Consider the following 12,390-nt stretch of genomic DNA (forward strand, 5'->3'; position numbering starts at 1 on the left):
TTGGAGATGCATAATTTATGGGATGTAAATTTGTAATGCAATCGTTAGTAGAGTTAACCTTATTCAATCTTGTTTTGATGGCAGAACTAATGTTACACACAGGTTGCCATACACATTACCCCTAAACTTAACCAATCACATTTATTTCCTAAACGTAATCTAAACCCTGAACCTGCCTGACCTTAACCAATTGGGATTACTTGCCTAAACTTAACCAAACACATTCAAAGCTACCCTCAGAACCCGATACAATAAATATATGCCAAAATGAGGATGTGGGGTGTAAAGATGATGGTCCCATATTGAGGGGGAACACCTGTAGCATGAATATATACAGTGGGGCAAAAAAGTATTTAGTCAGCCACCAATTGTTCAAGTTCTCCCACTTAAAAAGATGAGAGAGGTCTGTAATTGTCATCATAGGTACACTTCAACTATGACAGACAAGATGAGAGAAAAAAAATCCAGAAAATCACATTGTAGGATTTTTAATGAATTTATTTGCAAATTATGGTGGAAAATAAGTATTTGGTCACCTACAAACAAGCACGATTTATGACTTTCACAGACCTGTAACTTCTTCTTTAAGAGGCTCCTCTGTCCTCCACTCGTTACCTGTATTAATGGCACCTGTTTGGACTTGTTATCAGTATACAAGACACCTGTCCACAACCTCAGTCACACTCCAAACTCCACTATCTGCCTTACAAACAGGACAACGGAGTGGATTCCATGCAGCGACCCAAAAAAACGACTCCGAAAAAGAGGGAAACGAGGCGGTCTTCTGGTCAGACTCCGGAGACGGGCACATCGTGCACCACTCCCTAGCATTCTTCTTGCCAATGTCCAGTCTCTTGACAACAAGGTTGATGAAATCCGAGCAAGGGTAGCATTCCAGAGGGACATCAGAGACTGTAACGTTCTATGCTTCACGGAAACATGGCTCACTGGAGAGACGCTATCCGAGGCGGTGCAGCCAGCGGGTTTCTCCACGCATCGCGCCGACAGAAACAAACATCTTTCTGGTAAGAAGAGGGGCGAGGGCATATGCCTTATGACTAACGTGACATGGTGTGATGAAAGAAACATACAGGAACTCAAATCCTTCTGTTCACCTGATTTAGAATTCCTCACAATCAAATGTAGACCGCATTATCTACCAAGAGAATTCTCTTCGATTATAATCACAGCCGTATATATCCCCCCAAGCAGACACATCGATGGCTCTGAACGAACTTTATTTAACTCTCTGCAAACTGGAAACGATTTATCCAGAGGCTGCATTCATTGTAGCTGGGGATTTTAACAAGGCTAATCTGAAAACAAGACTCCCTAAATTTTATCAGCATATCGATTGTGCAACCAGGGGTGGAAAGACCTTGGATCATTGTTACTCTAACTTCCGCGACGCATATAAGGCCCTGCCCCGTCCCCCTTTCGGAAAAGCTGACCACGACTCCATTTTGTTGATCCCTGCCTACAGACAGAAACTAAAACAAGAAGCTCCCACGCTGAGGTCTGTCCAACGCTGGTCTGACCAAGCTGACTCCACACTCCAAGACTGCTTCCATCACGTGGACTGGGAGATGTTTCGTATTGCATCAGACAACAACATTGACGAATACGCTGATTCGGTGTGCGAGTTCATTAGAACGTGCGTTGAAGATGTCGTTCCCATAGCAACGATTAAAACATTCCCTAACCAGAAACCGTGAATTGATGGCAGCATTCGTGTGAAACTGAAAGCGCGAACCACTGCTTTTAATCAGGGCAAGGTGTCTGGTGACATGACTGAATACAAACAGTGCAGCTATTCCCTCCGCAAGGCTATTAAACAAGCTAAGCGTCAGTACAGAGACAAAGTAGAATCTCAATTCAACGGCTCAGACACAAGAGGCATGTGGCAGGGTCTACAGTCAATCACGGACTACAGGAAGAGATCCAGCCCAGTCACGGACCAGGATGTCTTGCTCCCAGGCAGACTAAATAACTTTTTGCCCGCTTTGAGGACAATACAGTGCCACTGACACGGCCTGCAATGAAAACATGCGGTCTCTCCTTCACTGCAGCCGAGGTGAGTAAGACATTTAAACGTGTTAACCCTCGCAAGGCTGCAGGCCCAGACGGCATCCCCAGCCGCGCCCTCAGAGCATGCGCAGACCAGCTGGCCGGTGTGTTTACGGACATATTCAATCAATCCCTATACCAGTCTGCTGTTCCCACATGCTTCAAGAGGGCCACCATTGTTCCTGTTCCCAAAAAAGCTAAGGTAACTGAGCTAAACGACTACTGCCCCGTAGCACTCACATCCATCATCATGAAGTGCTTTGAGAGACTAGTCAAGGACCATGTCACCTCCACCCTACCTGACACCCTAGACCCACTCCAATTTGCTTACCGCCCAAATAGGTCCACAGACGATGCAATCTCAACCACGCTGCACACTGCCCTAACCCATCTGGACAAGAGGAATACCTATGTGAGAATGCTGTTCATCGACTACACCTCGGCATTCAACACCATAGTACCCTCCAAGCTCGTCATCAAGCTCGAGACCCTGGGTCTCGACCCCGCCCTGTGCAACTGGTACTGGACTTCCTGACGGGCCGCCCCCAGGTGGTGAGGGTAGGCAACAACATCTCCTCCCCGCTGATCCTCAACACTGGGGCCCCACAAGGGTGCGTTCTGAGCCCTCTCCTGTACTCCCTGTTCACCCACGACTGCGTGGCCACGCACGCCTCCAACTCAATCATCAAGTTTGCGGACGACACAACAGTGGTAGGCTTGATTACCAACAACGACGAGACGGCCTACAGGGAGGAGGTGAGGGCCCTCGGAGTGTGGTGTCAGGAAAATAACCTCACACTCAACGTCAACAAAACTAAGGAGATGATTGTGGACTTCAGGAAACAGCAGAGGGAACACCCCCTATCCACATCGATGGAACAGTAGTGGAGAGGGTAGCAAGTTTTAAGTTCCTCGGCATACACATCACAGACAAACTGAATTGGTCCACTCACACAGACAGCATCGTGAAGAAGGCGCAGCAGCGCCTCTTCAACCTCAGGAGGCTGAAGAAATTTGGCTTGTCACCAAAAGCACTCACAAACTTCTACAGATGCACAATCGAGAGCATCCTGGCGGGCTGTATCACCGCCTGGTACGGCAACTGCTCCGCCCTCAACCGTAAGGCTCTCCAGAGGGTAGTGAGGTCTGCACAACGCATCACCGGGGGCAAACTACCTGCCCTCCAGGACACCTACACCACCCGATGTTACAGGAAGGCCATAAAGATCATCAAGGACATCAACCACCCGAGCCACTGCCTGTTCACCCCGCTATCATCCAGAAGGCGAGGTCAGTACAGGTGCATCAAAGCTGGGACCGAGAGACTGAAAAACAGCTTCTATCTCAAGGCCATCAGACTGTTAAACAGCCACCACTAACATTGAGTGGCTGCTGCCAACACACTGACACTGACTCAACTCCAGCCACTTTAATAATGGGAATTGATGGGAAATGATGTAAATATATCACTAGCCACTTTAAACAATGCTACCTTATATAATGTTTACATACCCTACATTATTCATCTCATATGCATACGTATATACTGTACTCTATATCATCGACTGCATCCTTATGTAATACATGTATCACTAGCCACTTTAACTATGCCACTTTGTTTACATACTCATCTCATATGTATATACTGTACTCGATATCAGCTACTGTATCTTGCCTATGCTGCTCTGTACCATCACTCATTCATATATCCTTATGTACATATTCTTTATCCCCTTACACTGTGTATAAGACAGTAGTTTTGGAATTGTTAGTTAGATTACTTGTTGGTTATTACTGCATTGTCGGAACTAGAAGCACAAGCATTTCGCTACACTCGCATTAACATCTGCTAACCATGTGTATGTGACAAATAAAATTTGATTTGATTTGGCCAAGACCAAAGAGCTGTCAAAGGACACCAGTAACAAAATTGTAGACCTGCACCAGGCTGGGAAGACTGAATCTGCAATAGGTAAGCAGCTTGGTTTGAAGAAATCAACTGTGGGAGCGATTATTAAGAAATGGAAGACAGACAAGACCACTGATAATCTCCCTCGAGCTGGGGCTCCACGCGAGATCTCACCCCGTGGGGTCAAAATGATCACAAGAACGGTGAGCAAAAATCCCAGAACCACACGGGGGGGCCTATTGAATGACCTGCAGAGAGCTGGGACCAAAGTAACAAAGCCCACCATCAGTAACACACTACACTGCCAGGGACTCAAATCCTGCAGTGCCAGACGTGTTCCCCTGCTTAAGCCAGTACATGTCCAGGCCCGTCTGAAGTTTGCTAGAGAGCTTTTGAATGATCCAGAATAAGATTGGGAGAATGTCATATGGTCAGATGAAGCCAAAATGTAACTTTTTGGTAAAAACTCAACTCGTCATGTTCGGAGGACAAAGAATGCTGAGTTCCATCCAAAGAACACCATACCTACTGTGAAGCATGGGGGTGGAAACATCATGCGTTGGGGCTGTTTTTCTGCAAAGGGACCAGGACGACTGATCCGTGTAAAGGAAAGAATGAATGGGGCCATGTATCGTAAGATTTTGAGTGAAAACCTCCTTCCATCAGCAAGGGCATTGAAGATGAAACGTGGCTGGGTCTTTCAGAAAGACAATGATCCCAAACACCGCCCGGGCAACGATGGAGGGGCTTCGTAAGAAGCATTTCAAGGTCCTGGAGTGGCCTAGCCAGTCACCTGATCTCAACCCCATAGAAAATCTTTGGAGGGAGTTGAAAGTCCGTGTTGCCCAGCAACAGCCCCAAAACATCACTGCTCTAGAGGAGATCTGCATGGAGGAATGGGCCAAAATACCAGCAACAGTGTATGAAAACCTTGTGAAGACTTACAGAAAACGTTTGACCTCTGTCATTGCCAACAAAGGGTATATAAAAGGGTATATAACAAAGTATTGAGATAAACTTTTGTTATTGACCAAATACTTATTTTCCACCATAATTTGCAAATAAATTCATAAAAAATCCTACAATGTGACTTTCTGGAAGAAAAAAAAATCTCATTTTGTCTGTCATAATTGAAGTGTACCTATGATGAAAATTACAGGCCTCTCTCATCTTTTTAAGTAGGAGAACTTGCAAAATTGGTGGCTGACTAAATAATTTTTTGCCCCACTGTATAGCATACAAATGCTATAGCGTGAATAGGAGTTGAAAAACCAAACTGTAAATATATTAATGTGGGTTTTATTTTCATGGTTGAATAAATGGGTCACATACATGCATACTTTAATATTGTGTGGAGGAGATATTTTGTGTAGTAACTATTGTGATAGGCCTATCAAAAGTTCAGGGTATCTGGAACAGGGGTGCTTAGAAAGATGAAAGAGCATATTTCAGCCTGGTCTCATAGACTACACTGAACAACAATTATAAATGCAACATGCAAGATTTTACTGACTTACAGTTCATATAAGGAAATCAGTTTGTTTAAATAAATGCAGTATGTCCTAATCAATGGATTTCACATGACTGGGAATACAGATATGTATCCGTTGCTCACAGATACCTTTAAAAAAAAACAGTCAGTATCTGGTGTGACCACCATTTGCCTCAACACAGCTTCTTCACATAGTTAATCAGGCTGTTGATTGTGACCTTTGGAATGTTGTCCCACCCCTCTTCAATGGCTGTGTGAAGTTGCTGGAAATTGGCGGGAACTGGAAGACGCTGTCGTACACGTAGGTTCAGAGCATCCCAAACATGCTCAATGGGTGACATGTCGGGTGAGTATGCAGGCCACGGAAAAACTGGGACATTTTCAGCTTCCAGGAATGGTGTACAGATCCTTGCGACATTTATTGCCATCGATAAAAAACAAGTGTGTTTGTTGTCCGTAGTTTATGCCTGCCCATGACATAACCCCACTGCCACCATGGGGCTCGCCCACACGACGCCGTACACGTTTTCTACTATCTGCCCGCTACAGTTGAAGCTGGGATTTATTCTTGAAGAGCACACTTCCCCAGCATGCAAGTGGCCATCGAATGTGAGCATTTGTCAAATGAAGACAGTTATGCCAAACTGCAGTCAGGTCACCCTAGTGAGGACAACAAGCACGCAGATGATCTTCCCTGAGACGGTTTCTGACAGTTAGTCCAGAAATTCTTTGGGTTGTCAAATCTACAGTTTCACCAACTGTCCGGGTGGCTGGTCTCAGACGATCCCTCATGTGAAGAAGCCAGATATGGAGGTCCTGGTCTGGCGTGGTTACACGTGGTTTGGTTGTGAGGCCGGTTGGACGTACTGCCAAGTTCTCTACAATGACGTTGGAGGGGGCTTATGGTAGAGAAATTAACATTACATTCTCTGGCAACATTTTTTGTGGACATTCCTGCTGTCAGCATGCCAGTTGCACACTTCCTCAAAACTTGAGACATTTGTGGCTTTGTGATGTGACAAAACTGCCCCCAGCACAAGGTGCACCTGTGTCATGGTCATGCTGTTAAATCAGCCTCTTGATATGCCACGCCTGTCAGGCGGATAGATTATCTTGACAAAGGAAAAATGCTCACTAACAGGGATGTAAATACATTTGTGCAAAAAATACGCTTTTTGTGTGTGTGGAAACTCATCATGAACAATTTTAGCATTTTAGCCACTTTTCAACTACTTACTACTTTTTGCTACTTTGTAACTACTTAGCATGTTAGCTAACCCTTCCCCTAACCTTAACCCTTTTAGCTAACCCTAACCTTAACTATTTAACCTTAATCCTTACCTTAACCGTAACCCAACCCCTATCCTAGCTAAAGTTAGCCAGCTAACTAGCATTAGCCACCTAGCTAATGTTAGCCACAACAAATTAGAATTCGTAACATATCATAAGTTTTGCTAATTCGTAACATAATGTACACTTTGCAAATTTGTAGCATATTGTACGTTTTCTAAATCGTAACATACCATATGAATTGTAGTTTGTAACATATCATACTAAATGAGTATCTCAGATTTCCATCCAGAATAATATGAAGTGCTCTCAGACCAGGTTGCATATTTGAATATTACTGCAGTTTAGTCAGATAAAAGGTTGGGAGAATATTGTTTAAGCAATAAGCCCTGAGGTGGTGTGGTTTATTGGCCATATACCACAAACCCCTGATGTGTCTTATTGGTATTATAAACTGGTTACCAAGGTAATTAGAGTAGTAAAAATACATGTTTTGTCATACCCGTGGTATAGGTCTGATATACCATGGCTGTCAGCCAATAAGCATTCAGGGCTCGAAAAACACTGTTTTTAAGAAGAAATAGACATGCCACATGACCAATAAGGATAAATAAACATTTCCATATGTTTTATTTTAGGGAATACAGTGACTGTGCACCTGGCCTCGTAGTTCCTGGCATCCCCCCTCCTTGTTGCCCCAATAACAAGTTTCACTCGAACCTGGTCTCCGCATACCAACATCTGCGCATGACGCCATCGGCAAGGAATCCCGCGTTACCTCCTGTTGATGCAGGGTTTTGGTTTTGTTTAGCGTGTGCGTGAGTGCGTGGCGTGGCATGCGCGTCTCTTTCCGCATTGGAATATTTGAGATCCACCCTTCTGCCCTCTTGGGCTTTGTAGCAATCAGCGAGCTGCACCGCGATTAAAAGGAACTCCCTCTGCTTTCAATGAAATCTCTAGGGGCTGAGTTTAATGACCTTGAAAAATGATCTGGGAAAGAATTCCTGTTTTAAGTGGGGGAAAAAACGCTTGTACATGATCACCCTCATTTTCCACGAATCAGACATAAACGCACACTGCATGTGCAAGCTGCAGCAATGAACATAGGTCAGAAATTCGGCTGGATTTAGTTAGTTAAATAGTGCTAAAACGGTGAATCATAACACATTGAACTCGACCAGGATAAGACAGTACATTCACTCATATTTTCCTCTCAGGAAAACCCAGACTCATGAAAAACCAGACTCTGGAATCTAAAACCATACATAGTACAGGCCTGTTGGAAAGGTGGCAACAATGACTGGGTCTATATTTTGCATAGTCCTATCCTGTTGTCATCAAGGTCCAATAAAGAACATGTATGAGAAATATATTTTCTCCATCACATGCTGTTAAACCCAAGTTGCCCCGGCAACTCATAAGTAATCAAACAAAAACATTTCACAAGCTGAGGGATAGGAAAAGAACGGGGAGGGCTAGAGACTTGAGGAGAGAAGTTTTATGCATGTAGAAGTTATACTCATGTAGCCTTTTCATGCGAAAACGAAATGGCCATTTGACAAAGATTCTAAATATTTGTTGAATGTAAGTCATTTCTGTAGCCTTCTTCTGTTAACACTGATATTAAACATAGATATGTGTGCTTTGTACACATGCAGTAATACACTTGGTAATGACATGATCTCCAGTGCACATTTATACTGAAAAATATATAAACACAACAATTTCAAAGATTTTACAGAGTTACAGTTCATATAAGTAAATCAGTCAATTTAAATAAATTAGGCCCTAATCTATGGATTTCACATGACTGGGAATACAGATATGCATCTGTTGGTCACGGATACCTTAAAAAAAGGTTGGACTGTGGATCAGAAAAACAGTCCGTATCTGGTGTGACCACCATTTGTCGCGCTGCCTCATGCATTGATCAGGCTGTTGATTATGGCCTGTGGAATGTTGTCCCATTTACTGTATATTGTCGGGAACTTGAATACGCTGTCGTACAGGTCGATCCAGAGCATCCCAAACTTGCTCAGTGCATGACATGTCTGGTGAGTATGCAGGCCATGGAAGAACTGGGAAACTTATTGTATGACCTCTTAAACACTATATTAGGCCCAGCCTGTGGTTTTCCTAGATAGGGCTACTGTATTGTGATCACTACATCCGATGGTTCTGGATACTGCTTTCAAGCACATTTCTGCAGCATTAGTGAAGATGTGATCAATACATGTTGATGATTTCATTCCTGTGCTGTTTGTAACTACCCTGGTAGGTTGACTGATAACTTGAACCAGGTTGCAGGCACTGGTTAGAGTTTGAATATTTGTCTTTAGTGGGCAGCTTGATGAAAGCCAGTTAATATTTAAATCACCAGAACATATATCTGTTGATTTCACATACCTTATCAAGCATTTCACACATGTCATCCAGATACTGACTGTTAGCACTTGGTGGTCTATAGCAGCTTCCCACAAGAATGGGCTTTAGGTTAGGCAGATGAACCTGTAGCCATATTCCTTCAAAAGTATTTAACATGAGATCCTCTCTAAGCTTTACAGGAATGTGGTTCTGAATATAAACAGCAACACCTCCACCATTGGCATTTCTGTCTTTTCTGTCAATGATATAACCTTGTATTGCTACCACTGTATCATCAAAGTTATTATCTATTATAAGTGAGTTTCAGAGATAGTCAGAGTATGAATGTCATCTGTTACTAGCAAATTATTTATTTCGTTAACTTTGTTTCTTAACATGCTATTTGGAGCTCTTTTCTTGGATGCTTACTATTTTTCCTTGCTTTACTGGGAAGTTTAGCAGAAGTAGATATGCTCATGTTATTTATGTTAGTGCAGGTTGAGCTGTAAACAGTGAACATCCTACAAGGGCACACCGCATCAGTGCTAACAGTATAAATCTGGTTCATAGGCACATGATTACTGCATACAATAGCTGAAGAATCAGCAGAGGCATTCAGGGCAGTTAGAGGGACATACATTAGGTTACTTACATTGTGTCTACCAATGCCCCTGGTATATTGTACATTTGCTGAAGCATTATGACAACTCCTGGGCGCCCATCTGCCTGCTAGCCGTTGGCTGTCTTATCGGCTGCTATCTGAATAGACAATCGGACCATTTTTTTTTTTTTAATTTTTTAATTTTCTTCTTGGGCCTCTATAACTATATCTATTGTTTTTATTTTTGTTGTTGTTGTGTGATTTGGATTAATCCCCTCTACCACACGGAACCCCACTGATCTACTGACGGAACGCAAGAGGTGGCTAACAACAGACCTCCATCCTATGCTAGCTTGCTACCGATTTAGCTGTCTAAATCGCTGTGACCCCCAACCAACCTCTCCACTCACCGGGCCCTTTTGATCACTCGACTAAGCATGCCTCTCCTTAATGTCAATATGCCTTGTCCATTGCTGTTCTGGTTAGTGTTTATTGGCTTATTTCACTGTAGAGCCTCTAGTCCTGCTCACTATACCTTATCCAACCTATTAGTTCCACCACCCACACATGCAATGACATCTCCTGGTTTCAATGATGTTTCTAGAGACAATATCTCTCTCTTCATCACTCAATACCTAGGTTTACCTCCACTGTATTCACATCCTACCATACCTTTGTCTGTACATTATACCTTGATGCTATTTTATCGCCCCCAGAAACCTCCTTTTACTCTCCGTTCCAGACGTTCTAGACGACCAATTCTTGTTGCTTTTGGCCGCAACCTTATTCTACTCCTCCTCTGTTCCTCTGGCGATGTAGAGGTGAATCCAGGCCCTGCAGCGCCTGGCTCCACTCCTATTCCCCAGGCGCTCTCTTTTGACGACTTCTGTAACCGTAATAGCCTTGGTTTCATGCATGTTAACATTAGTAGCCTCCTCCCTAAGTTTGTTCTATTCAATACTTTAGCACACTCTGCCAACCCGGATGTTCTAGCTGTGTCTGAATCCTGGCTTAGGAAGACCACCAAAAATTCAGAAATTTTAATTCCAAACTACAACATTTTCAGACAAGATAGAACTGCCAAAGGGGGCGGTGTTGCAATCTACTGCAAAGATAGCCTGCAGAGTTCTGTCCTACTATCCAGGTCTGTACCCAAACAATTTGAACTTCTACTTTTAAAAATCCACCTCTCTAAAAACAAGTCTCTCACCGTTGCCGCCTGCTATAGACCACCCTCTGCCCCCAGCTGTGCTCTGGACACCATATGTGAACTGATTGCCCCCCATCTATCTTCAGAGCTCGTGCTGCTAGGCGACCTAAACTGGAACATGCTTAACACCCCAGCCATCCTACAATCTAAACTTGATGCCCTCAACCTCACACAAATTATCAATGAACCTACCAGGTACCTCCCCAAAGCCTTAAACACGGGCACCCTCATAGATATCATCCTAACCAACTTGCCCTCTAAATACACCTCTGCTGTTTTCAAACAAGGTCTCAGCGATCACTGCCTCATTGCCTGCATCCGTAATGGGTCAGCGGTCAAACGACCTCCACTCATCACTGTAAAACGCTCCCTGAAACACTTCAGTGAGGAGGCCTTTCTAATCACCTGGCCGGGGTATCCTGGAAGGATATTGATCTCATCCCGTCAGTAGAGGATGCCTGGATATTTTTTTTAAATGCCTTCCTAACCATCTTAAATAAACATGCCCCATTCAAGAAATGTAGAACCAGGAACAGATATAGCCCTTGGTTCTCCCCAGACCTGAATGCCCTTAACCAACACAAAAACATCCTATGGCGTTCTGCATTAGTATCGAACAGCCCCCGTGATATGCAGCTGTTCAGGGAAGCTAGAAACCATTATACACAGGCAGTTAGAAAAGCCAAGGCTAGCTTTTTCAAGCTGAAATTTGCTTCCTGCAACACTAACTCAAAAAAGTTCTGGGACACTGTAAAGTCCATGGAGAATAAGAACACCTCCTCCCAGCTGCCCACTGCACTGAAGATAGGAAACACTGTCACCACTGATAAATCCACCGTAATTGAGAATTTCAATAAGCATTTTTCTACGGCTGGCCATGGTTTCCACCTGGCTACTCCTATCCCGGTCAACATCACTGCACCCCCCACAGCAACTCGCCCAAGCCTTCCCCATTTCTCCTTCTCCCAAATCCGTTCAGCTGATGTTCTGAATGAGCTGCAAAATCTGGACCCCTACAAATCAGCAGGGCTAGACAATCTGGACCCTTTCTTTCTAAAATTATCTGCCGAAATTGTTGCCGCCCCTATTACTAGCCTGTTCAACCTCTCTTTCGTGTCGTCTGAGATTCCCAAAGATTGGAAAGCAGCTGCGGTCATCCCCCTCTTCAAAGGTGGGGACACTCTTGACCCAAACTGCTACAGACCTATATCTATCCTACCATGCCTTTCTAAGGTCTTCGAAAGCCAAGTCAACAAACAGATTACCGACCATTTCAAATCTCACCATACCTTCTCTGCTATGCAATCTGGTTTCAGAGCTGGTCATGGCTGCACCTCAGCCACGCTCAAGGTCCTAAATGATATCTTAACCGCCATCGATAAGAAACATTACTGTGCAGCCGTATTCATTGATCTGGCCAAGGCTTTCGACTCTGTCAATCACCACATCCTCATCGG

This window comes from Oncorhynchus tshawytscha, linkage group LG23, assembly GCF_018296145.1.
Source record: "Oncorhynchus tshawytscha isolate Ot180627B linkage group LG23, Otsh_v2.0, whole genome shotgun sequence".
Classification (NCBI taxonomy): Eukaryota; Metazoa; Chordata; class Actinopteri; order Salmoniformes; family Salmonidae; genus Oncorhynchus; species Oncorhynchus tshawytscha.